Raw genomic sequence first — 25,018 nt, 5'->3', positions numbered from 1 at the left:
TTCAGTCATTCAAGCGGTTTTAATCTTAATACATGCTGAAACAAGTCGCACGGTCATAATAGCCATATCGGAGCATCTGTCAGTCTATCTATTACTGAGCGTTCAGACCACCTACAGCGAACGTAGCTCAGCTTCCTCGGCTGGATGGCGTTAAGCTCGTTTCGCTTTAGGCGTCTTTAGCGTCGTCAGTAGCATCCCTTGCTATTACGCTAGCAAATAGATAGGGACAATTCCTTGATCTTGACTCGTCGACCACACGCACGCACATTCGATAACAGGCTAAAGGATGCATGAAAGAACTTCTCTTAGTCTGATCATTACGTCATTGAACATATGAACACATATTGAAATTTTCACACCTTTGCACTTTTCTAGAGCAGTGCCCAAAGACGGTGTTTCACGCAGCGTCAAATAGGACATTAAAAGAATGCTTTCTACACCACGCTGATTATACTAAAAAATTATCAGTGTTGACTAGTCGTAACAAAATCGATCTGAATCTGATCGGGTCCGTGCTGATCTCTTCAAATCTATAGTAAAATTCTTGCAGAAAGTCTGTCGTTTGGAGCGCTCCGTTCGCAAACAGATCAAAGGAGTATTCATTCAGAGCATGGCTATTAATAATGGTATCGTGACTGTTAATAGGGTTCCATATAAACCACGAAATTAGATTAAATTTTCTAATTTCTATGTGTTTGTGTAAATTATGTTAGCGGGGTGCTGAATATTCGTAGCGTTTAAGACAGAGAGATGCCACAGATGGTTCGAGCTGAGCGGAACCTATTTTGTTTTAGTACTTTAGTTTAAACGGCGTCTCATCAATAGAAGAGACAATGGAAAACAATCTTTCTTTCAAGCCGCTGATCGTATTCAATGCACTTCTTAAACGAAAATCTGTGATTTGAAGCACACGTAGTGTATGTAGCACACGTACAGGATACAGTTCGGCAGGTACGTAAAGGCATTGCATGTTCCGTGCACATCTCATTCACACAATAGGTTAATTGTGGTATCGTCCATAAACGTTGCTTAAATAGTTTATAACTCGATATTTGACTCAACCCTATGATGTCGGACACTTAGAAAGGCCTGACGCACAAAACTTATTCAGATAACTTACTACTTAGGTGATCAGATCCAAATCACTATGGTTTTGTTATTATAGAATATAGTGCCACATACTAGAGTATGGCGTTCACGTTCATCACCTTGACTCGATGCTTGTTGCTTTGATTAGTAACAACGTAGCAACAATGCGATGATGTTTTTGTTTAACTAACAAATCTAATGCTGATCTGATCGAGGTAAGTACCGCATAATGATGCTATATCGACTTGCAACTTGTACCTGCGAATCGATTCTTTTTATCTAATATGACTTAGATTGGTCAACTGTAAATCATAAAAACAGGTTTTCTGCTTAAATTTTCTTATACCCAACTCAACACAAGACATAAGTCTAAAGTGGTTTATCAAACGGTCAAATAGAACAGAGTAGTATTTTTCTACTTGTTTCAAAGCAAGTTATTTAACTTCGCTTTTTAGTTAGTTTAACTTGTACCTTGACCTACAGGGTCATAAATAGTAAATCTTAATTTAAAAAGGAAAACACTTGAGTTTTGTTTCACTTTATTTTTTTTCGAAAAAGGTAAACAAGGCCAGCCCGTTTTATAGACCCAGCCCACACCTAATCGAAATTTATTTTATTCGTTTTCATTATAGCAGTTTTAACAAACTCTTTCCTCTCGCCTGCGTATTTGTTATCCTTTCCTTAACCTCACTTTTTATCATAATTTTTCTTTTATTATTTTAGCTTTGCCCATTTTTATCCCATCTCATTGGGCCCTACCCAGACCATCCGTCTATTATTAATTCACAAACGACTACTTTTCTTCCTATAATGTATTCAACGTTCAATGCGTCTTGTCAGTCCCGACTCGATGTTATTTCCCACGGTTTATAATTGTGAGCTTCGTGCAAACCTCACTTGATAGCTCCATTGCAAACTAACTCGTTAATAACTACAGTTACTCATATCTAACTACTCAGAAAGTGTTTTTGCCTTTTTTTTTTTTTCATTATGTTACATTGAATGGTTTTCTGCTGTGTTGTCTCGGCAAAGAATTCAATCATAAACTAATTAATAAGAAGATTATGTAGTAGTTATCTTGCAATAGCATACTGCCAACCAGCCCAATTCAAACTAATCTGAGTTAGCGGGAACATAAACAACATCACAGGTGCACTATACCTACCTAAAGTATCATAGCACCAACGCATAAGGATGATCTATGCATGCGACAACAGGGGCTATACAACTTCATAATTTTTGGTACTTCGCATGAGGTCGATCAATATTGAATAATTTTGCATCCATTGAATAGTTAGTGACATTTAGCGTGCGCTGTTTTTTTTTTTCCATAATTTTTCTAATAAAATTATATTACATAGATAAACCTATCGTTAATATAGCATGTTTCAATAGAACGTATTTTTTCAGTGTTTTATTCAATTAACCCTAACCAAATCACACACAGTCGACAGATCGCAATGATTATTGTTAGCAGTGTTTATATATAAACACTTGTGGCGGCTCTGGCAGTAGCTTACAACAGTTATGGAGCAGCTTGAATCCCTAGCGGGTTATTTACAAATGACCGGCAGTCACGACGAACGCCGCAGGCGGGCACCGTCGCCTCTTCATCGTTCCTCTCCCACGGCGAGAAGATCAATTAAACTTTTCAATTTAATTAGGAAATAGACCTTTGCCAAGCGGATATTGCAGAGTGACGTATTATACAAACACAGCCCTATACAGACAGTCACGATCTCGCATAGTCAAACAAACAAATGGCTAAATGGTATAAACAAGCTGAAAAACTAGTACAGTCCTTTAAGTTCTGCATTTCTACTTTTATGATGTAAAAAGTTTTATCCTATGCGAGTTATAGCTCGATAAACATGGAGCATAACTCGTGAGCGTGTCTGTTTCGTCCGTTGTAATGTCACAGTTGTAGAGTTCGTATGGATAAATAGTCTGTCTCAATGATAGATGTACATTTGCGGAGCTCACTCACAGCAGATGAGGCAAATGCGTAAACCTATTTTCGCTTGGCGACATCTTTGTTGTGGCGTACCTATGCAAATACGGTCGTTTAAAGGAGAACAAACTAGAGAAAGTAGGATCATTACGATTTAATGCGCTATCTACGCATCTAAAATAGACGCCTTCCTTGCTATTTGTGCGGATGCGTATATCCTGTCATTCTCCTTGAATATGCTTCTAGCCTACCTAACTATTTACTGTATGTATATACAAAGCTCCCCTTTGATTCTTGAAGCTTGACAACGTAGCAGTTTCTCCAACCCGGTCAGGCATCGTCTATCGACTTTTCCGTGAGTTAGTCTCGTCTTGGCTAATAACTGAATTCAGGTCAGTGATGATCCCAACTGTGAGTTATCCTAACGTATATTTTTTTGCCATTGTACATTATTCTGTTTCGTAGTCGTGGACTGAACAAAGCTAGCGTACAGAGGTATAATACGCTACTTTTTTTCTTTATTAAACAATAAACCCTAACTGATATCTACTTAGCTAGCTAGCAGAGACAAGCCGCGAAATTTTTCACGTTCAAATAGCGTATTTCCTATTGCGTTCGATTCAACGTTTGCTCGTATGGTTAGCTAAGGGCGAAAACGCACCCAATTCACACATCTGCGTAGTTCAAGTAAAAGGCATACAGTTGAACAACTAGGACCATAAAGGTAGCCTGTCTAAAGCATTACGCCATGAAATTTTTGAGAATCGAACGTAACGTTAGTCTGCGGCGTAACTTTTGTCCAGTGTGCTGGCCGTTGTTCGCTTCTGTCGTCCTTTGACGTCTATACCTATTAACGGCCTTCTGTCCAGTATGTGTCGTAGAAGTAGTATAATGCAGGCTGTGCCCAATTCTCATTGTGAGGGCAAGCTGTTGCTTAACGTTTACCGATAGGGGGCAACGGTAGATTGCTATGCGGGAAATAGCCGTGAACTTACTGCTTGCTCTTCCGTTGATCGAACACTCTTTCGCACTATACGTACTGCTGATATCTAATGTTTTGATTCGTGAAGAGCACAAATATTGAGTAAAAGCGACAACGAGCATGGCCTCCCAGGCCTGTACAGCTCTAGTTATTGTTGGCTAGGGCATCAACCAAGACAGGGGCAGAATTCAAAGTGCTATTGGTGCTTTCGACGTCCACGCCGATGAAGACAACGCCAGTCACTGAAGGAGGGAGACCTGGGGTACCCAAATACATTTCAAGCGCCTAGTCAGCCTCGTGCCGCTTACGTTCTTCGGCTCTCAGATGAAGCGAGATTTTTTTTGCCTGAGCATAAAGTCTGCTCTCCGAATACTCGTATACAGTGAATCAGTAAACGTGCAGCAGTGCTTACTGGTGTTCTCGAGGATTTACAACTTTTATCTCTTATACTTGCTTAGGACCGAGTACGTAAGCAAGCAAAGCCGCTTACCCCGAGAGATGCTATGGGTTCTGCACGGAAGGAGACAGTACGGGAACGGTACTTTTATGTCGAATGTTTTTATTAAGTCAAAAAATCAAGCAAAGCGCGACGCTATCACTGTACATGTTCGCCTGTTTATCATGCCGACCAGTCTTACGCACTGTCACCTACATGGAAATATCGCATGTAGTTAACTGCCTGTGCTTGTTGCTCAGCTCCGAAGTACCAAATGATGGGACGGTTTGTGTTTATTATTATTGTTTCTTCATCGGTCCACGACCGCTTGTCCACGAGGAGTTTTATCAAATGTTTGTTGCAACAGTGTATGTACACGCTGATGTGCCGCGCGTGCATTCCTCGCCCATAGCGTTAAAATGCTGAACGAGCTACAAAGTAGCGGCGAACAAGTAACAAAACGAAACGGCCTTACAATTCTCGTCTACTACAGGCATATTGCCTGCCACGCTTTTTCTCTCTTTATCACCCTTGAGAACCGAACGCTCCGTGCGATGGCCGTAGCCTGGTACGCGATCGGATCGGCCCATCCCGCCCTAGCTTGGACTCTCCCCCTCGCTTGCTTTTTCTCTGCGTCTCGATTCGCCACTTGTGTACGTCTACACTCAATCGACGAAGCGGTGGAAGCACAAAAGTACCACAAAAGGATTACAACATCCTCGATGGCATCGACAGCAGCAACACCAGTGGCGTAAGTACAGCCAGAGATTTTAGAGCTGGCAGAGACCTGCTAGTCTGTGCATTCCGCTCGAAACTGGTCGAGCTGCCAATATAAGTGACGGCGTCGTGAGCGATACGTAGCGGTCGAGTCGTTCGTAGCGCTAGAGTGGAAGGCAGATCAACGAAGGAGTGGTGATGGCGCCCAAGAGAAAATGCCACGGAAAAAAATCGTTCGCCGACTACTACTACCACTAGCGCTAGGTATTATGCGTCGACGAGGTAGTAGAAAGGCCGAAAAGTCAAAGACTGAAAAAACAAGTCGAATGGATATAGGCAACATGGGCCAAATTGAAGCGAACAGACAACAAGCATCGATTCGATAGAGAAACAAGCAGCCTTTGGATCAAGACGAAGTGAAGAGCTGCAGGCAAGAAAGCGAGTGCTTGCAGCAACAGCATCACCAACAGCAACATGAAATCATAAATTCTAATTGGCAGTTTGCTTTCAGTCCCCCGCGACGGGCGCCGGTTGACATGGTCCATACGTGGTTGTGGTCTCTTTCACAAGTGTACTTGCCCGCAGTTGAAGACAAAGTTTCGTCTATGTAGTGCTCGTCATCATCATATTCGTATCTAGAGGTGCACCCCGCGCGTACCCAAGGTGCCCCTTCGCGTTGTGTGGGAGCTGTGGTGGTACAGACGACAACGCGACCCCAAAACCTAAAGCTATAGCCCGTATATCCACTGTACTTGGAATGCTGTTGAGGCTACGAAAATCACTGAACGGATCTATGAAGTGATCACGAGCCTAACAGGCGTATCTCCTCTCATATTTTGCTTTAATGATAGTTGGAGGCACACTGATATACGTAAACACACGGACACACATGCGATTGACAGATCTTCATAGCGCGAGATGAACCGGACGAATGGCAAAAGAAGTGGAAAAGAGGAAAAATCGGGAGAAAAACAATACCTGGTGCGAACAGAATCGGCAGCAGGTAAAATAGCATAAAACAGGATAAGCAGCAAACCGAGGGACAACTATAGTTAAAACATTACCGGTAAAGGAAGCGAAACAACTGAACGGAGGAAAAACGGTCGAAATGTAAGAAGCGAAAGCGCCTACGCAATCGTTATCATGATAATCCGTATTGTTAGACGTAAGTACGTCAAACGGGTACTAGCAATCTTCTGGCGAGCATTATGGCTTAATAATGCTCATAATTTCTATAAACATACATCGTGAGTCTGGTCGTAATGAGTAAGATCCATGCTGTGTAAACGCCCAAGTGATGCTGTAGCCGCTACCTTCTTCTGTGGAAGCCGAAATCACATCAAAAGACGGAAACGGAAGTCGACCTGATGAAGAAGGCTAAAGGAATGGGAAATTCCTTTAGCCTTCTTCATCAAAAAAACAAAGTTAATTGTGTCATTTTCCTTACGAACCGTATTGTAGGGAGAAGTTTACTACTTATCTTTTTTGTACCGGACATGCGTTCGATCGAGTATGTGAATCAGTAAATGTTATAAGTTGTATCTCGTGCCAAGAACCAGTTCCCCCCAGACTCCGCCTTGAGCTTATCATGGAAGTCACATGGAAAATATACAGTAGGGGCAAGCGTCGACGGTGTACACCGTGAAATTTTGTTATATGACACGACTTATGGCGACCAAAAACAACATTACAACGAATTGTTGATGGATTCGTCCAAAAATAATTAAACCCTGAGTGAAATGGCTTACAACTCGAACCTAGTTAATATTGTTCGGTCTTGGTGGACATCGTATCGTTCGAGTTTTTGCCCCAAAATAATTAACCGCTTCCGTGAAATATTCGTTTAGGAAATCAACTTTAGGCAACGAATGCGGTGGACATGAGCGGCTCGAGCTCATTTGCAGTAACATGCATTATTGCTAAGCAGAGCATTGCCGTCAACGGAAAGCGTCTAGACAGGAACAGGCAGGTGTCCGCGTTATGAAAACAATAGGACGGTGATAGACAGCGCCTATGAAAATCGTATACATTCTGCTGCCTTCATTGATCGGTTAGCGTTGGTGTGTACATCCACGTGTGATCGATGAGCCAGCCGATCAAAGCCGGCTAACTATGAATGTAATGGTCGGACTATCTGGCCACCAAAAAAACGCTGGAAAAAATTGACACGAAAGTATACACGGACGCACACATACGAGGTACGTACTGGCAGGCTGGTGGGAAAACAGCGTCTCTCTGTGATCCGTATCGATAGCACGCAAATGTAGAAATGAACCAGTAGACAGAAGATCAGAAGAACCAAAAAGATGCTGACGTGCTTTATGTACCCCGATTCGGATCAACTCTCATATACGTCAGCTGAAAAAGTGCGATGCATAAAATGTTCTGCGCCCGTAGTCTGACCATGTGGAAACGAGGGAAAAATTAGATTTTGTTGTTAGAGCCAACCTTGAGTCTGTGATTGTGTAAATTAGCTTTGTCGTTAATTTGAGTAAACTGAATATTGCCTTTATGCCAGAGCCATTGAAGTCTCTCCCGTAGCCATTCGAGAGAGGATTTAGCAGCAGCCATATAGAAATGGCACGCCATAGAAGTGCCACTTTTGTTGGCTCAAGTAGGTTCAACAGTAGGCTGACAATAGAGACAGTTCAGTGGAAGTTTCTCAGTCTGCATAAATTGGTGAATCATGCGTCAGTTTATGAGAGGGAGACTGAGATGCTCATACAAACAACTGAGATACAAATTCATATCATGTATACGTAAATAGGCTAAGGGATAACAATTACACTAAGTGGGATCATCACCAATGCATTCAGAGACACAGACCATCCTTGTTTCATAACTGTTAACTAGTCGATAACGTGCCGATATTTCCGTTGTTTTGCGCCGTTCGGCGCTCACTAGATCTGTTCGTCATTATTTGATTTCACGTAATAGTACGCATTGACGTTACTCAGTAGTTAATCAACGTTGCACTCCCCTCACTTCGATACATATTTACAGAATGCTAGTATGTACATACTTCTATATACATCTCATTATCATATATCTATCTTTTCATACTCCAACGTGCTTGCCGTCTCTTCCTCTTCCACGTTTGCACGCAACAGTCTATGGGCAAAAAAGTTATCTATAACGTTTTTCAACAGCAAGTTCATGCCAGTTCGCTCCCCATCACGACTTTCGGAGTTCGCCTAACACCTTAGGGGGTAACGTGAGGATCTTCCGGTGCTGTCTTTAAACACAAAAATGGAGTAACACTCCATTGAACTACGACGTGCTATTACCAGCAGAATTCGTATCTCACTTTGGAAAAGATGACGTTTTGCGATATAGAAATGATATTATTTCTTGTTAGCTATCGACAACAATAAGACGACCGGACAGAAAATGCAATCATCCGTAAGAACATTGGAAAAACCGTCGCATAGGTTTCGTAGCAAAGTTCCTTAAGCTCGCCTTTGTTTAGACGCACTTCCCGTGAATGGTGGTGGATACGCTTGACCAGTTCCGCTGCCACGTCCTAGTATAGGTAAAGAAAACCTCAGTTCGATGCTTTGCAGACATCGGCGACGCTTCATCTTGAGTGATGAGGATCCTTTGATCTGTTACTGCTTGCTCGCCTAAGATGGAGAATTTTCGAAGAACAACTAGCGCTAGGACTAACTGCTACAAGCGACCAATTTTTCAACTCGATCAGATACAGTGAATTACATGTTTTTATAGATCTCGACCTGTTTTCAAGACAGAACACGAAAATGTAGACTATACATTGTTAATAAACAAATTTGCACTATGGGTATTCGTGCGTGATTTGTGCGTCTATTGCTCATGTCACATAATGTGTGCTTGCCCTAAATTATTGCATAATCGGAACTGATCACCTGTACCGTTCGGACCGATCACTTCTGACTTAGAAAACGGTGCCAACGTTAGCGTTCTTGGCGTCGACGTTATCCGTGACATACCATACGTTCCGGTGACAATTCATGCTAATTCTCTTCTACCGGGTATAAGCGATTACAACAGCAGGAATATGGCGAATCGTCGTTTGTCGACGCGCTTGGAAATTATCCATGCACTTTGTTGTGGGACCCGTTCATATTGCTCTATTTTAAAATATTTCTGATAAAAATAGACGCAAATGGTTTTCTTTTGTGCGCTCTAACTATGCAGGCCGGCCTGCAATTGAGGCACAAACGAAAAGAGGACTTAACACAGTTCCCCTAAAAGACTCGAATTAATCTGTTCTTACATATGCAGTATATTATATTACTTCGTACACGTTCTCATTTCTACGGAAAAGCCGACATTATGCCATCGAGCAATTTACACATTCACTACTTAACGTTCTTTAACAATCTCGTACACGGCTTCGGTCGAATCACCCAAGTCACTCGAAGATTTTAGATGGTCATCATCAAATGAATGCAGACAGCTTCTCGGCTGGTTACTTGCGGCGACGTGATCGCGAAGACGACTGTCGAGATGAGTTGTTAACGTTGACATAAGGGGAACAGTCCCTGCTGCAGATGACATTCGATGATGGTATCCTGGTGGGGGAAGTGTTTCTCGTTGACTTCGCTGAGTCGCCGTCCACAGGTCAGCCGTCAGATCAAGAAAAGGCGGAGGCAGCGAAGGAGGTGCTACCGGAAGTATGGTACTGTGCACCGGGCTACATTGAATAGCTCCCGGTGCCTGACCCTGATGTCATATGTGCACGGCAACAGTCGTCACATCCGAACGCGTAACCTTGCGATGGCGCGCGTCGGGCATAGAATATCGCAGTTTATCCCAAAAGTTCTTTTCACCCCAATGTAGAAACGTGCTATGTTTCAGCCACATTCGGATATCAGGGTCGAGCTCCCGATACGAAACTCGTCCGAAAAAGATAACCACCAGTTTGTGATTGCTGTTATTCAATACTTCGTGATGAGCGGACTTGAACTCGTAGCGGCACCACTCGCTCTTGAGGAAGTGCTCCGACAGGACGACAATCGTCCGTCGGGAACTCTCGACCGCTTCCTGGATTGCTTCACTTAAGTAGCCGCCAGCCATGGGCAGGTCGCGGTAATGTAGACATAGACGGTACGGAGGATTTCCGCACTCCAACTCCGGGGCGAGTATCTGTGCTACGAATGCCTCGTCCTTTTTCGTGTACGAGACGAACGCATCGAACAATTTCTCCTCTTCGGCAGGCGCCCGATGAAACATGCGCACGCCGTAATGGCTGAAGAACCACACGCTCATCTGACGGCGGTACGCCACTAAAGCAATGATGATGACAAGACATAGAAGGAAGACTGCACCGACGACAACCAGTATCGGAAGGAAATCCTCCACCCGACGGAACTGGAACTGCCGCACGAGCGTTGTAGCCTGCGATGGGCTATGGCAGTCCGTCACATTTAGTTCCCATAGTGGAAGCGCTGTTGTCTCATTGAACAGGCACGATAGCTGGAAAATGTCACGAACCGTGTCGCCTCGTTCGTGTAGGAACTCGGCCAAGCTATGCGTGTAGTGGCAATCACATGTCCATGGGTTTCCCGCCAGACGAACCTCGGTTAGATGCGGATTATATTGCAGGCTCCACACGGCTATCTCTACGAGATAGTTGCGGTCAAGATGAAGAATTTCGAGGTTCTTGAGATGCATGAACGTTACGTTGTTTACGTACTTTAGATGGTTGTTTGACAAATATAGCTCTTTGAGTTTCTTGAGGCCATCGAACTCGCGACCATGCAAAGCCAGTATTTGATTATTTTCAAGGCGGAGCACCCGAAGATCCGGTAAACCGCCAAACGTGCGGTTCTGAATAGTTGCGACATTCGAGTTGTTAATAAACAACACCTTCATATTCTTCCGCCCAATGAACGAGTGCGGGGTAAGCGCTGGTATGTCGTTACCGTCGAGATACACCTCACTCACATCCATAGGCAGCTGCCTGGGCGTATCCCGATGTTGACGATCGCTGCAATCAACTATATTTGTTCCCCACGACTGGTCATGGTAACAGGTGCAATTATCTGGACAGACCATCTCGCAGTCGCACGCATCAAAGTCACAACAATGGCATAACGAAAAGCAGTGGCTTTTGTACTCGCATAGAAACTGTGAGGACTTTACCTTGAGCAGCGGCAGAACTCGGACGTTTTTCGAAAAGCTTAGCTGACACTCGATGCTATGCAAATCTATTACGCGCGGATACTGTCGAGATTCGTCGTTGCTCGTGTTGGCATTTAAACCTGAATTTGGACCCGAACCAATTGTAAGGGTATTTTGCAAGCGCTGAAGCCATTCCATATGGCAATTGCACTGATAGGGGTTGTCCGCGATGGCAAACTCTGGCAATGGACGTCGGCTTGACACCTCGCTTAAACGAAACGTAGTCATTTCGAGCACTTGCAGTTTGTTCTTCGTCAAATCTACCCGGGTCAGGTTCTGCTTACCCAGAAATGCGAATGGCTGGATTCGTTTTAGGTTGTTATTTTTGAAATACACGATTTCGATACCGTTAGGCAACGATGATGAATCGAGGTCTGTTAGTTTGTTAAACGACGCATCAAGCGTGCGGAGTTTGAGGCTCTGTTCGAGTTCGAAATAATTTCCCAGCGCCTCAATCTGATTGTCATGGATATCCAGCCACTGTAGTCCCACCGGGATGAGAGCATAGTCAAACCATCGGACACGATTCACCGAAATATTAAGCATAATAAGGTCGTGAAGACTGCTGAACAACCCATTTACGTCCTCAATGACGTTCGAATCCAGACGAAGATAGTGAAGGTCTGGAACATCATCAAACGCTCCTTGCTCTATAGCCTGAATTCTGTTGCGAGCAAGGTTGAGTATTCGTACAGATGGCAAATCGTTAAACGCACCCTGGGTAATGTTGCCAATCATGTTACCCATCAAGTTAAGGGCATATAATTGCGAGAGACCCTGGTACGATGCGTTAGCTACATCATGAATATCGTTGTCTGACAGATCAAGTGACCGTAGCATTTTCAAGGCCGAGACAACGCGAGGTACAATTGTCAACTTGTTGCCGGCCAAATTGAGTTCTTGCAGCATCGTGATATCCTTTAGGGCGTCATTGTGGATCGTATCAAGTCGATTATGATCCAATTGGAGCGTAAGCACCGAGCTCAGACCAGCTAGCATATGTGGACCAACCGTCTTGAGCCGATTGTTGCTTAGAACAAGCAATTGTAGGACCTCAAGCGCCGCGAACGTGTTGTCTGAAATGAACTCGACGAGGTTATGTTGAAGTTGCAATGTTTCCAGGCTGCCAAGTGTTCGAAATGCGCTGAAGTCTAGCCGAGTCAGCCGATTATGACTGAGATCGAGAACACGTAGTTTTGTTGGCGTGTCGACCAAAGGCCCGTCTTGTCCTAGCCAACCAAGTGACGAGAGCTGGTTATGCGCTAAGTCCAGCATGGTCAATTCGTTAAGTCCAGTGAATAATCCTGGCGGCAATGCACTTAACGAATTGTTGCGCAAATATAACTCCGATAATTTCAGCGTTCGTTGGAACAATGCAGATGGCAGCGCGACCAACATGTTGTGAGCCATATCGAGTCGCTCTAGCTGAGCGAGACCGGCCAACGCACCAGGTTCGGCCCTAGCGATTTGATTGTGATTCAAACGCAGTTCTTGCAAATAAACTAACGAATCAAAACCCCGCTCTGACAGCACCTTGAGCTTATTGTGAGCTACCTCGAGTTCGCGTATCAGCGGGCCACAGCGCGATTCCGAGGAAAAGCCTGTATTCAACACATCCGAAAATGAGTTACTCGTCAGATTTACAAATCTTAACTGGCTAAGTCCGCACAGAAGTGCATGTGGCAGTGACTCAATATTGTTCTCACTAAGGTCTAGCGATTCGATGCTCTCGAGGGAATCGAAGGTCGCCGGAGGTATTCGGAGCGTGGCGCGTTGACCCCATTCGATATTAAACGTCTTAACGGCGAGGTGCTTAAGGTCGGCAAGACCCTGAAAAACTCTTGGGGGCAGGCGATCCAATTTGCATCGTTCGATGCTCAAAGAATACAGGCCACGCAAGTGCTCAAATGAACTATTCGCTAATTCACTTTTCTGCAAGCTCGATTGGTACTGGTGCAGATCTTCAGTACAGCGGATGGTTAACTGCACTGTATGGCCAGGCATGATGAGCGAAAAATTCGTTGCGTTCGGCCCACCCTGTAACGTGCGCACGCTACACGTCATCGAAACGCCACCACCGCCAACGAGCGAATTCGATAGCATCGGTTCCCACGTGCAGTCTTCGGCTCGCACGTAGTTCTGCGCGTCGCAGCCTGGTGGCAAAGCTAAACTCCACAGAAGTAGCAGCACACAGCTGGCCACCTGTACCGAAATTCTCGTATCGACGGCCATGCTACTGCAGCAAGAAGCGGTCGGCTTCGACCCGCACACTATTTGGCCTGGTATTGATGCTGATATTGCTTTGACGTCCTCGATCGGCTGTTGTAGTGTCCACGATCCAGGGGCCGGCGGCATGGACTCGTTTTCAAGTCCATGCTATATACTTGTCAGTTGGCTCGGTCCCTGTATGCAAATCCTCGGCAATCATATGTACACGAGCTTCTATTATTGCCACTATTCTTATTACAACTATCACGAAAGCGGAGCCACCGCCGCACTATCACCATGCACCACTACGATGGAAGCATCACTGGAAAACACCATACACTGATCGGATCGAATAACCATCAAGAGCGCCACTTTCTGAAAATTTCAAAAATGGAAAAGTGTATCCAGACGCGACACGTATGGTTTGTTCACGCACAACTAATTTCTCGTAGATCCCTACGTGCACTCTAGTTAGCAAGCGACTGTGTATTCGTCAGTATGTGCCTCTAAATAGCTAGACAGTCTTAAGCAGATCGGCACGTGTTGCTATAGCACATGCCGCAAGAGCAGTCATTGGACCGTTTCCACGTCGATAATACGAATAGATTAGCTTAGCTTACGACAGAGCTGCTATTTCTGGAGTGGCTAGTTGCTCGGTTTTAGTAGAACATTGGCGTGCCTTCAGCCTTCGAAGCTCAATCCGAAACTGGCCGAAAAACTAGTCACCCGACCAGGAAAGCGTTTGGGCTCGCTGACTCCCGCCCTCCTCTCCCACTGAAGGAGGGTCTCGGGAAAGGGCAGAACAAGCCAGAGCAGTCGTGGAGAAAATAGGGAGGAAAGAAGAAAAAGTAAAGGCAACGCCAGCGACCGCACGTATAACGCTACTTCGGTCAACACAGATCCCCTTAACACTTCGGGCGTCAGCACAGGGCCGATCGTTTTGATCCACAAAGTCGATTTTTCGCCACGACGCGACGAAAGACCGGTCAGCTAGCGTGGTTCCGAAAGAAACTGAAGATATCCGAAACGTTCTTCTGGAACTTTTGTGGCTAGTAACAACAGTAATCGCTTACATGGTCACATGCTGCAAATGATTTGTCCCAATGATTCGGCATGGCGCTATTGGCACATTATGACTGAATGCATTACATAAGGTTCTGCCGTCGCCACCGGACGAGATAGGCAACGCTAATTTAAGGATACTAACTTGTTATGAAAACCTATCTTGCATAGAAATCCATGTTGTCGCTTTCTACCTTGTTGCCCCTTGAAAAGGTTTGCATTATATACATAAAACAACGCTCGGCAGATTGAGCGATAAACCATGTCTCCTGAACGCTACATTAGTATATAACAATATCTATATATTTAATATATGAATGTAGGAAACTCTGCATCTGTGCTAGACATTTGACCGGTGCCGACGTTTTTTTCCTAAACCACAATTTGCATGGAACTATTCATCGTTTGATATCCATTCTGGGAGTATAATTGCCTGTATATAAGATTCAGTGGCAAATATAGGAAACGCATTGATTTTTATTTCAAAATTAAAAAATATTTTTTAAATTCGAAAATTAAAAAAAGGCGACCAAATCTGGTCCTAAACATTGCCCACTTTTGGGCAGTAATAATAAAAATCCCGTACAGTGATCGGGTTATGTGTCTAATGACACAACACTTCCACATAACGGTTCTCGCGTATTTTATTTTGCGACTTAAATGCGTCTCTCGTTTTCTGTGCGTCGTCGCTGTGATGGCCATAGCTTTAAGGTAAAGCAGAATCAGGCAGGCTTTTAATCTAAACGTAAATAGACGGGCATATATATATACGGTTATTTCCAAGAAGATAATTTAGGCATTAAATTGGTGTATAGACAGTTATCGTTTGATTGAATATTGCGGCTACGAGGAACAGTCTTAACACTTTGACCTATACTTAGATGCTACCCAGGTCCTCCGGTCATAACAAAACAGGACGACAGTTATTTATTGAGAGTATCATGGTTTGGAATCGCTTGCACTGACAGAATCAGATGAACAAGCCTTTACGCTTGCAAACGCCTATGCTAACGGGTTAACGGCTGTGAAACAGCTATTTTCACATAAACATTGAAACTAACGAGTGGCTCAATGCATCAACATATTGCAACATATGTTGGCGCATCGTTCTCCGGTATTGCCGTATGCATAACGTTCTGTTGTTCGTGATGCCTTCTGTGGCGTATACGAATCATAGTTGTCATTTCGTTATCTTTCGTTTTACTTTCCGCTCTTTTTCTGGCAGTATTTTAGATTTCGCAGCTTAAGTATTGGTCAGATGGCTTTCGCTGGCGTGGTGTCGACTGCTAATTCCTGATAACGGCTAGTCTTACTACACGCCAACAACAGCAGTCTCAACGGCGATAGGCGGCGCTTCTTAGCAAATTAAGAGGCAAAATAAACAAGAACAGACAAGGATTATAGCGGGAAAAAAGCGGAGAGAACGCGGGGGGGGGGGGGGGGCAGTTGTGAGCGTCGGTAAAAGTTGACTAATTTTCGTTGTTTACGACGCCACAGCCGCAGTAGCTGGCGCTCAACGTCTATTCTAGTAGGAAAGTAGTTAGACGTAGCGGAAGAATGCGCCATCTGCGTAGATGAATATGCCTCCTTTCCACATGAGCCTGTCGGGATCAAAGCCTATCTTAATTAGGGAACCTATGCGAGTAGGTTCGTGTCTTTATGGCTCCAAATCCTATGAAAAAAAAAAAAAACTGATCAACGCTTGCAGACACCTGCAAACAGAGCCAAACTTCGATCGTAGAGGTCTCGAAAGAGCAAAAAGTCGAAAGTTCATGGTTTCCCGTTTTGTACCATACTAAACACGAGTAGGAAATTGTCACGTAGATGCACTTTGTCTTACTCTGGCAGAGGCAAGTCACCTAAAGTTATACCTAACAGCCTAAGTAGTAGCAGATATCAAATATGAAAACATAATATGGAAAAAAGATATCTTTAAATTCAGCTGGCATGTTTTTGACATTTGACAGATTTCATTAAACAGTCAACTTTGATACGACTGAGAAGCCTTTATTCGATCGTTAACTGCGACGAGGTATCAAACCGAAGTGCAATCGCACGCTATATGGCCATGCAATCAGCTGTTGTACACGCCGTGTGTACAAACGTGTTAAGTACCATAGATATGCTTTCCGGAGTGACCTGTTTGAGGATGCGTGAAATCTTTCACATCCACGTCTATATGTGATCATCATATACGTGTGCTATAGTGCTAGCCGTCAGTGGTAAGTAGACAGTATCGAGACAACTAACTAACTGATGAATAGACACATTGCGTTGCCTTTGAACGCTAGCGAGCAGTCCACGTAGACTGTAATGGCTTTTCGAATCTGCACTTGATACGTTTTCTTGGTACGCTCCCATCGGGTCGTATTTTCAACAAAATGAAAACCTAAACCACATGAGAGAAAAACCGGGACCCCGCGCGTATATAACCGTTATTTGCCATATCTTGACGTCGTTTCATGTTGTTTGTATAGTAATCTATCTAGTTTGAGATGCAGACGAAACAGTAGACTATACATGAAGCCATGTGAAATCATTAAGAGACGACATCTTTTCACAACGAACTAATAAATGCCTATTTGCTACGGGAAATTCACTAAATTCGCTGCGGTTTATAACTATTTTCGCTATGGATAGTCATACATTGCTAAGCTTTGACATGTTAGAAGATCATATAATACATATGTCTATAACAAGGTTAAGATGTTACCCCAATAGGAAAATACAAAAGCAGTACAAAAAAATATATACGAAAAAAAAATTAATGAAAATAGAATAATACATTTCGTTAACATTCGTGATCGCCTTCAGGTATCTTTCTGGATACCTCCAATGTCTTCCATCGCCTATTGTTTCAATGTTAAGGTGGTAACCTTGTGACCGTTACGTTTAAAACGAGGCCCTTAGATCAATTTTATTTTTATAAATCGAAAATTGAACAATATTTTAATACACGAATTATCTATTTACTAAGGGCAAAACAGCAACGTGAATTAATGGAAAAGAATCTAGCTGACGCAAATTTGTTGATTCTTAAATTAGAACTTTAATGTTCTAAAACCAAACGCACTATAGCTAGCTATCACCACCCTTCTATTTGAATAACGTGAAACATAAATACAAGTGTATGTTTAAAGCTTTCCCGTAAAGCGTCATATCTCAATTCTCAGATTAATTATATATAAGTTTGTGTAATCAGCTTGGCGTGAAGTTCCAAATTATTCCCTGAGGAATACGAGTTCCCTCCTCGAACCTGAAGTAGCTCTGTACAATGCATATCTGTGCGTGCGCGCCTATATAAGTGCACGGTAAATTAGCTAATTTTCGCAAGTTGCTGCACCGCTGGTTAGCCTCTGTCTGTATGTTGATATGGACGACAGACTCATCGTTTGTCCGTGCATGGCTCACAAACCCTTTTCATTGCCTGACTCTGCAGAGTTTTAGACCGAAACCATCGTAGGCCAGTCCACGTTACTCTTGAGCATGGTGCTACGAGCTCTCGTGATCTTGATCATTTTCGCTCTCTCTCTCTCTCTCTCTCTCTCTCTCTCTCTCTCTATATATATATATATATATATAAGATTTATTAACACTCTTAGCCTCGCTATATGTTATTTATTTGCTGTCAACAGTGGCCGTTCGCTGATTCTATTCTACTGCAGCGCATCAGGGTAGATGCGAGACGGTTCTTGTTTTAATTATCATATTATACATTTGACACAGTTACGTCTCGTTGATCGGCCGTTACTGCTGTGGGATTTACAATGCATGGCCACCCGCACAGATACAGTCATCCAGGACACAATTTACGAAATCCCGCTTACTTGTCAGCACTTCTTCTATTGTGTCCTGTCTGCTTGCACGCTTTTAAAAAAAAATTATTTTACAGCCGCCATTGCACTCCATAGATGTTAGAAGCTTGAGCTGAACAAGACCGAGTCCGCAGATTTGCTACTTGCCCCATTCATGGGCGCGAGCATGCCCCTAAGTGCGCTACCATTTTTGCGTCGTGCGTTGTTGGTGATGTGTCCCCCCCCCCCCCCCCCCCCCGCTGCTACTGTTTTTTGCCCCTTTTTCAAGGTCACTTTCAGCACCGATTTAGGCCAGCGCGTAGTGTTTTCATCTTTCTGCTGCATTTATATCAACAACCACCACTGCCACTGCTCTCGATCCCAACAACCGGACTACCAGGCCATAGGATCTGCTATCGCGTTCTGTTTTACCCTTGTTTAACCCGTTCTGCTTCTCTTTCGAGTTCGGCTTTTTCCTCTATATCACTCTCGCTTCAAAATACTTCGCGCATAACGAAAAAAGAGGGAACTGGGCACATATTCACGCTAAAAATATTATGGTTGAAAAGTTTTCGAGTTATTTGCGTCCACACTGGACGTACTACCCACACGACGCACCGCCACGATCTTCGTCGCCTTTGACTTCTGCCCCTGTACATGCCTTCAGGAGGTACCTCTGTTGCCACTGCTACTGCTCTGAACATGGAAGCAAGCGGTGGTGAGGTGAAGCACGCAAGAGAAGCCAACGGAAAAGCCCCCGCAGGAAAGACCAGGGGCACCGGTACCTCTGTGGTCAACGTAATTACTACAGAAGACCGTCGTTAGAAAGGTTTAGACCGACCGCGACGAAAGCGAGAAGCGCTGGCCTTGTACCGGGTCTGGGCCACTGTCATAGTTCGGTTATTTGCAGAATGTTGTACAGATTTTTTTCGAAAAGCGGGCCGAGCTAAACGTAGCAACAGAACCAACGGCAACAGCAAGCCAACCCATCGAACTGGAAGTGGGTGAAACGGTGCATACGGGTTAGAAGAGAAGAAGTTGCGCTAAGAGTTCGATTAGTTTCGTTCCTTTTTCATTGTCTTGCAAAAGGGGGTTTCGTTCTTCGTCACTTAACCGTCCGATAACGTCGGCTAGCCTAATTCGCTGGAAATGTAGTCACTAAAAGGAGGCCAAGAACATGAGAGAGTAGGAACAGTGTAGTGCCCACTCAGGCGGCCCCAAATATAGTTGTCTATAAGCTTAATTTATTAACTGGAGCCACATATATATTATAAAACAGAAAGGGGTCTATAGTTTTATTATTAAATCGTGTCCTCCAGGATAAAACGATTGAAACTAAACTTAAGTAGAATTTATTAGGCGCGTACGTAGATTAATTGAGCAGCAATAAAATAAGAAGCATACTTACTTAATTCGTCGTTATATATATGAATTTTGTACAGAAGTGCTTAACGCTCTAAATTGTCTTGCCTACGAGAAAATAGCTTTGCTACTTATGAACGATACGGCTAGCAGAATGTCCACTACGACTCACTTAATCATTTTATTCACTTTGTAATCTATCCTTAATTGGGCTATTGTTTACTCAGATTTTTTCCAAGATTGGACGAACGATGATAGAGTTGTTAGCTTTGCATCTAGACAAAAGGGAATCTCTTAAAAAAAAACGTTTAGCAGCCGCGCTGCTCGATGGTGACCTACGTGTGTGTAACCCAGTGCGTAAGAACTTGTTTTTATTTCTGCTCTTCTCAATTGTCTTGACACAATAGTCTAGCTATAATTATAATGACAGATGATTATTATAACCTCATTAGGAAAAGCACACAGCGCTTGCTATTGCTCTATTTTAACTCGCATTTTTTTTTTGGAGGGCTTACAGTTCCTGTATAACACTGACGGCGCTCAAGCACCATGGAAGGGAATTGAAGCATGACTTGAATTTAGATTGCTCTCAGGACGCTATTTGAATATGCGCACCGTATCTGTATTTTATTTAGATGTTTTTAGTAGAAAAAAGAAAAAGAAAGGAAATGTGTTATTTCTTACTTGATTGTGGTGTTGAAAGGTTCGATCGATTTATCAGGCTAAGTAGTTGCTCGTTTTTTTATGGAGAAGGTGGTGTTCATAGATTGAAAGCAAATAATATTAAAACCTTATCGTTAATGATAAGTACTATAAGTAACGTAATCACAAACGAAGGGATCGTGTCATACACAGGGGTTATTGTGGTACCTGAACAGACGAAGCGTGTGCCTTGTCTGTAAAGGTGGGACCTGGTAAATTTTACCAATCTATATCTATCTGCTTGTGATACCTACACTATGCTTTGTGGTTTATCTTACATTTTAACATTATTCTCATAGCATGGTTACAGATTTCTTTGTCTAACGGCATGTGCGCAGTATACTGTAATTTCCCATATCTTCTATTCGGCACAGGTTTCCCTAATTAGTACATTAAAAATAGCTCAAAGTAGCCGCTCAGCTTTAAATCAACGAGCTCGGAAGCTGAATAAAAAAAAGTTCTCGGAAATATATTGTTTGTTGTTAGGTGGTAGCCACTCGTCAACGGCTAATCTTGACAGCGTTGGCAACGAAGAGTTCTTGTAGTGGCATCATAGAAACTAATCAATGGGTAAACAGGACAGAGACATCGACGATATTACCAATGTTCCTCTATAAAAATTCAGTAATGCATGAAGAATGAACATAATACTACGATAAAGTCGCACCGTGATCGAGTTACGAGGTTGGTCCCAGGGTTCAGCCTGACGTCTCCCAGGGGGAAAGTCCACTGCATAGTCGGTCAAGAACTTGCCTCAAACCTGCCAAAACACAGCTACTGCTCATTTCAACTCATCGAAAAAAAAGCCGCTGGCCCTACGATGGTTCACTTTCGTTCATTCCACCGCTGGTCTTGACTAGTTTTTCCAGGCATCTATCTGAACATCTTGGCCGCTATTTAACCCGTAGCAGCTGTAGGACGAATGTTGATTCATGAAAGGCGCCGATGACCGATACAGGCCGGGGAGACAAATTGACGTTCGTAGAAGATGAACCGCGTTATTTATATTACCGCCAGCGCTAGTTCCAATGTCTCCCTGTTCCGCTCTTATGGCTGCAGCAGTATCTCAGATATAGACGATATCTTGTGGAAACCAAATGCGATGAGGGAGTGAACAGTGAAGTAATGGCTGGAAGTGGCCGTAACAGCTTCAGCTGTTTTTTGTTAGTAGATAAATAGATCGAAAAAACTCACTCCAGTTGGAGCAAGAATAGAAGATAAAATTTGCCAATTGAGCTTGAATGTGGGTAACGTATTTTTAATTTGTCGATTTCTTAGACCACGACCGGTAAAAGGTTCCGAGGAAGTTGAATACGTTTTATGTGCAATTAGTTTATGCACAGCTCGTCCAGGTAAAGTCAGCATGTCAAGCATAATGGCTTTTACTTTAAACAAAAAAAAACCACGAAGATGGAAAGTACTCATGTAAGCCATGTGCTCACAAGCTCATCCGCAGCTCCTAGCCATTTTGATGTCAGGGTGAAGTTTTTTCTAATTTGATTTTGTCATAATTTCTATACAGTGTCCGTTCACCGTGCAGAAGACTGTTTCATCAACTTTACGTAGAATTCAAGTCACCGTCCATTCTGCTATTTAGATTGAAGCTCCTTGTTGAGCCAATGGGTGTGTACATAAATAATCTACTAGTTAGTAGCATATCTATGGATCCTGTAAATATCTATGTTATTTGCCATCAGTGCCTCCATTAAAGCAGCTCGTTATATCATTCTTCAGTAACGATATCTCCCTTGAGGCTAAGGAGCAAGGTAAGTATGCCACGCAGAACATTGTTGTACTGGGATAGGTTTGATTGAAGGCAATATAAAAAGCAAATAGGATATCAGCTGCCCCAATCAGACTGGTTAGCTGCTAACTTGATTCAATATACCATGACATAATTTGTGTGAAATAATTTATTATTAATAATGCATATTACGCATGGAGTAGTGGCCTTTTTTGGTTATTCCCGATTACGCAATAGGTTAAAAGTAATGGGGGTTGAATCTCAACGTATTATAGACTGTAGGTTTGTATATATATATATATATATAAGCCTACAGTCTATAATATATATATATATATATATATTTATTCCTTTAATTCTTCTTTGGACCTTCGAAATGAAGAGTTAGGCCTTATTGTCTACGTGCTTGGCGTACTTATAAGTGAGCACTTTAGGAGCACGTGGCCGAACCGTGCTACACTTATCCAGGCCATTTTACTAATTCTACCTGATTTATGCGGGCATCTTACTGCCTCGAACATATAATAGTAAGTTCAGTAGGCACTATAATGGGTTTTTTATTTTCAGAAGAGAAAAGGGCGACCGCACCTTTAAGTCAAGTATCGCATCTGCAATGTTCTATCTCCGCCGCTCGCTTCGTTTTCAGTAGAAGCCCTGTCAAAAAAAAGATTCACTCGAGGAGTTCCAGCTTTATACGCAGAGTACGTAACAGTTGTTTGACGCGATCGTTGCGCACCATCCGACTACTCGATCAAAATACATGTACCCGTATTCGCATTAAGTATAGACGTGGTGCAATACAAGATAACTAAAGGCTTTTTGAGCTATCCAGAAGACTGACATCATTTCGTTAATCTTAATCAAAGCGCGTCCATACTGAAAAAATAGGCGTCGCTAGTTTCGCTAGTGCCCATTACCGTGGTAGCTATGCCATCGTCACTAAGTTTCCACACCTCTGATGTAAACAACAAGGGCTCGTTGTTTTATCTGCAAGTCCCGTTAAGTGTTTTTTGTTTGTAACTTGTGTTTGATCGAACCTACAAGAATACAGGGCACGATAATGTACAGGACCAAAATGGATAACCGCATATGATAAAGCTTTGTAGGCGTTTTATTAATGTACATTTTAAATGTAAGCATATTTATCGTAGCTATAAGCCGTTATTCTCTCGGCGTTCAGTGTCGCTGAAAAGGTCGTACCTGTTGTTGTTGTTGTTGTTGTTGTCATGTAGAAAAGTTTCGATTTTACTCAGTATACGGAAGATGTAACTTATAACTATTACATCATTCGTGTTACCTCGATACGAATTTTTCATTCAATGAAGCAATTTTCAAGCTATTACATGAAGTACTAAACTGAATTCTGGCACCACATCATCTAGCATCACACAAGTTGAGTACATACAGAGGAGGACACGCGCGATTTTTGCACGTCTTGACCCTTGTTGCTTGCTGCAAAGACCTTATCTGTGAAACTAAAAAAGCCTGATTGAAGACCCGCCATACGGTACACTTAACGTAGAAGTTCCCGCCATACTTCAATAATAACGTGTCTGCCTACGGACTTTAGATACACATATCAGAGGTTATGTCGGATAGCTGAAACAGGCAGCATGTTTGTCACTTTAGGTAATAGCCACTGTTTGTCGTGATCGATATTGCCCTCTAACAGGGGTTCCGAACAGCTTTATGTATGTATGTAGTAGAATTCGCATAGAATTCAGCTACAATTTTTAGCTGATTTAAAATAAAAATTATTACCAAATGCTTAGTGACGTTGGGAATCGTTCAATCCAAAGCGATTAGATGGCAGCCTCGTTCGATGGTACAATATGACATATATTAAATCAATTTATAGCTCTATTGCCCTGCAGTGCCATCGCCTTTGACGGCGTTTTACTCAAAAAGAATCTGCACTTTTGGGCTTCAGCAGAAGCTTCAAAAAAATCTGACCGGCCGCGAATGCAAAGCGTGTCGCCAATTCCGTCTGTATGCTGTGTTGGTTTGCTTAGTTTGGTACTTCCGCGTTGTCGTTAACGGCCAACAACCGGGATTAATACACATAGTATGTTCTTTTCCTATGATTGTTTCGGAATAGTTAACCCCTCATATTAGTGGGGCTGCTACAGACAAGTAGCTACAACGATGAACTACTTCTATTCACGCTCATACAGATCCAAACGAGGCCACTAACTGGACGGCCTTTGTACAACGCAGTGGTTGTGTATAATCGATGCGGGCACGGTGATTTCCAATTGAGTCTAGGCTTATACTAACTAAGTTGGATCTGAATATGAAAGCCGTGGACTGCCTCAGGCTCTCCGTAGCTTGCAAGGCGGGTGTGCCTTATGCATGTACGAAGAGCCTGAGGATTCACTTGCAGATGCCCCAGCGGATTAATTCCACTTGGTGTGCCTCCCGAGGCTCGAACTCGGAATCGGCGAACAGTTAAGCTGTCACTATTGGTCGTCTCCATTTTACGGATTGGGTTTTTTTCGAAATTTTTGTATGCTAGATAGTTTACAAGAAAAGTTCAAACTTATAATAATACACCATTTATAATAGTACAGACAGAGAGGCTGACGAAGTGACTTGTGTCGCTGTTATTGACGGTTAATGAATTGTATGTAACAGTGACGTTGTTTACTTATAAGGTCGATAAAAACGCAATATGCCTACTTTGAATGCGCCTAATTTGTCTAGCACTAACGGGATTGTTTTTATGAGTATTATTTAAAAACTGTTCGTTTTCAAAAGGTGATCAATTAAGAGAAATAGTGCAAAAAAATTTTAGAGAATGAGTAAA

At 43.0% G+C, this 25,018-nt stretch overlaps 1 long non-coding RNA gene and 1 pseudogene across 3 annotated transcripts; one reads left to right on the top strand and one right to left on the bottom strand.

Annotated features, from left to right (window-relative positions):
• Nucleotides 1-811: 811 nt before the first annotated feature.
• On the top strand, nt 812-25,004 carry LOC111246356 (uncharacterized). Of its 2 annotated transcripts, none has more exons than XR_002671651.2 (3): nt 812-951; nt 16,578-16,832; nt 22,780-25,004. It is a non-coding gene; the product is annotated as an uncharacterized LOC111246356 (long non-coding RNA). The 2 variants fall into 2 exon arrangements; XR_015323139.1 differs by lacking the exon at nt 22,780-25,004 and adding an exon at nt 20,275-22,772.
• On the bottom strand, nt 1,617-14,272 carry LOC111246353 (toll-like receptor 7 pseudogene; annotated as a pseudogene). Its single transcript, XR_015323130.1, has one exon. The product of XR_015323130.1 is annotated as a toll-like receptor 7 pseudogene (transcript).
• Nucleotides 25,005-25,018: the final 14 nt, after the last annotated feature.

The sequence above is a fragment of the Varroa destructor genome, unplaced genomic scaffold (assembly GCF_002443255.2).
Source record: "Varroa destructor unplaced genomic scaffold, Vdes_3.0 BEIS01000003.1, whole genome shotgun sequence".
Lineage (NCBI taxonomy): Eukaryota > Metazoa > Arthropoda > Arachnida > Mesostigmata > Varroidae > Varroa > Varroa destructor.
This window is presented reverse-complemented; position numbering and strand designations above follow the sequence as displayed.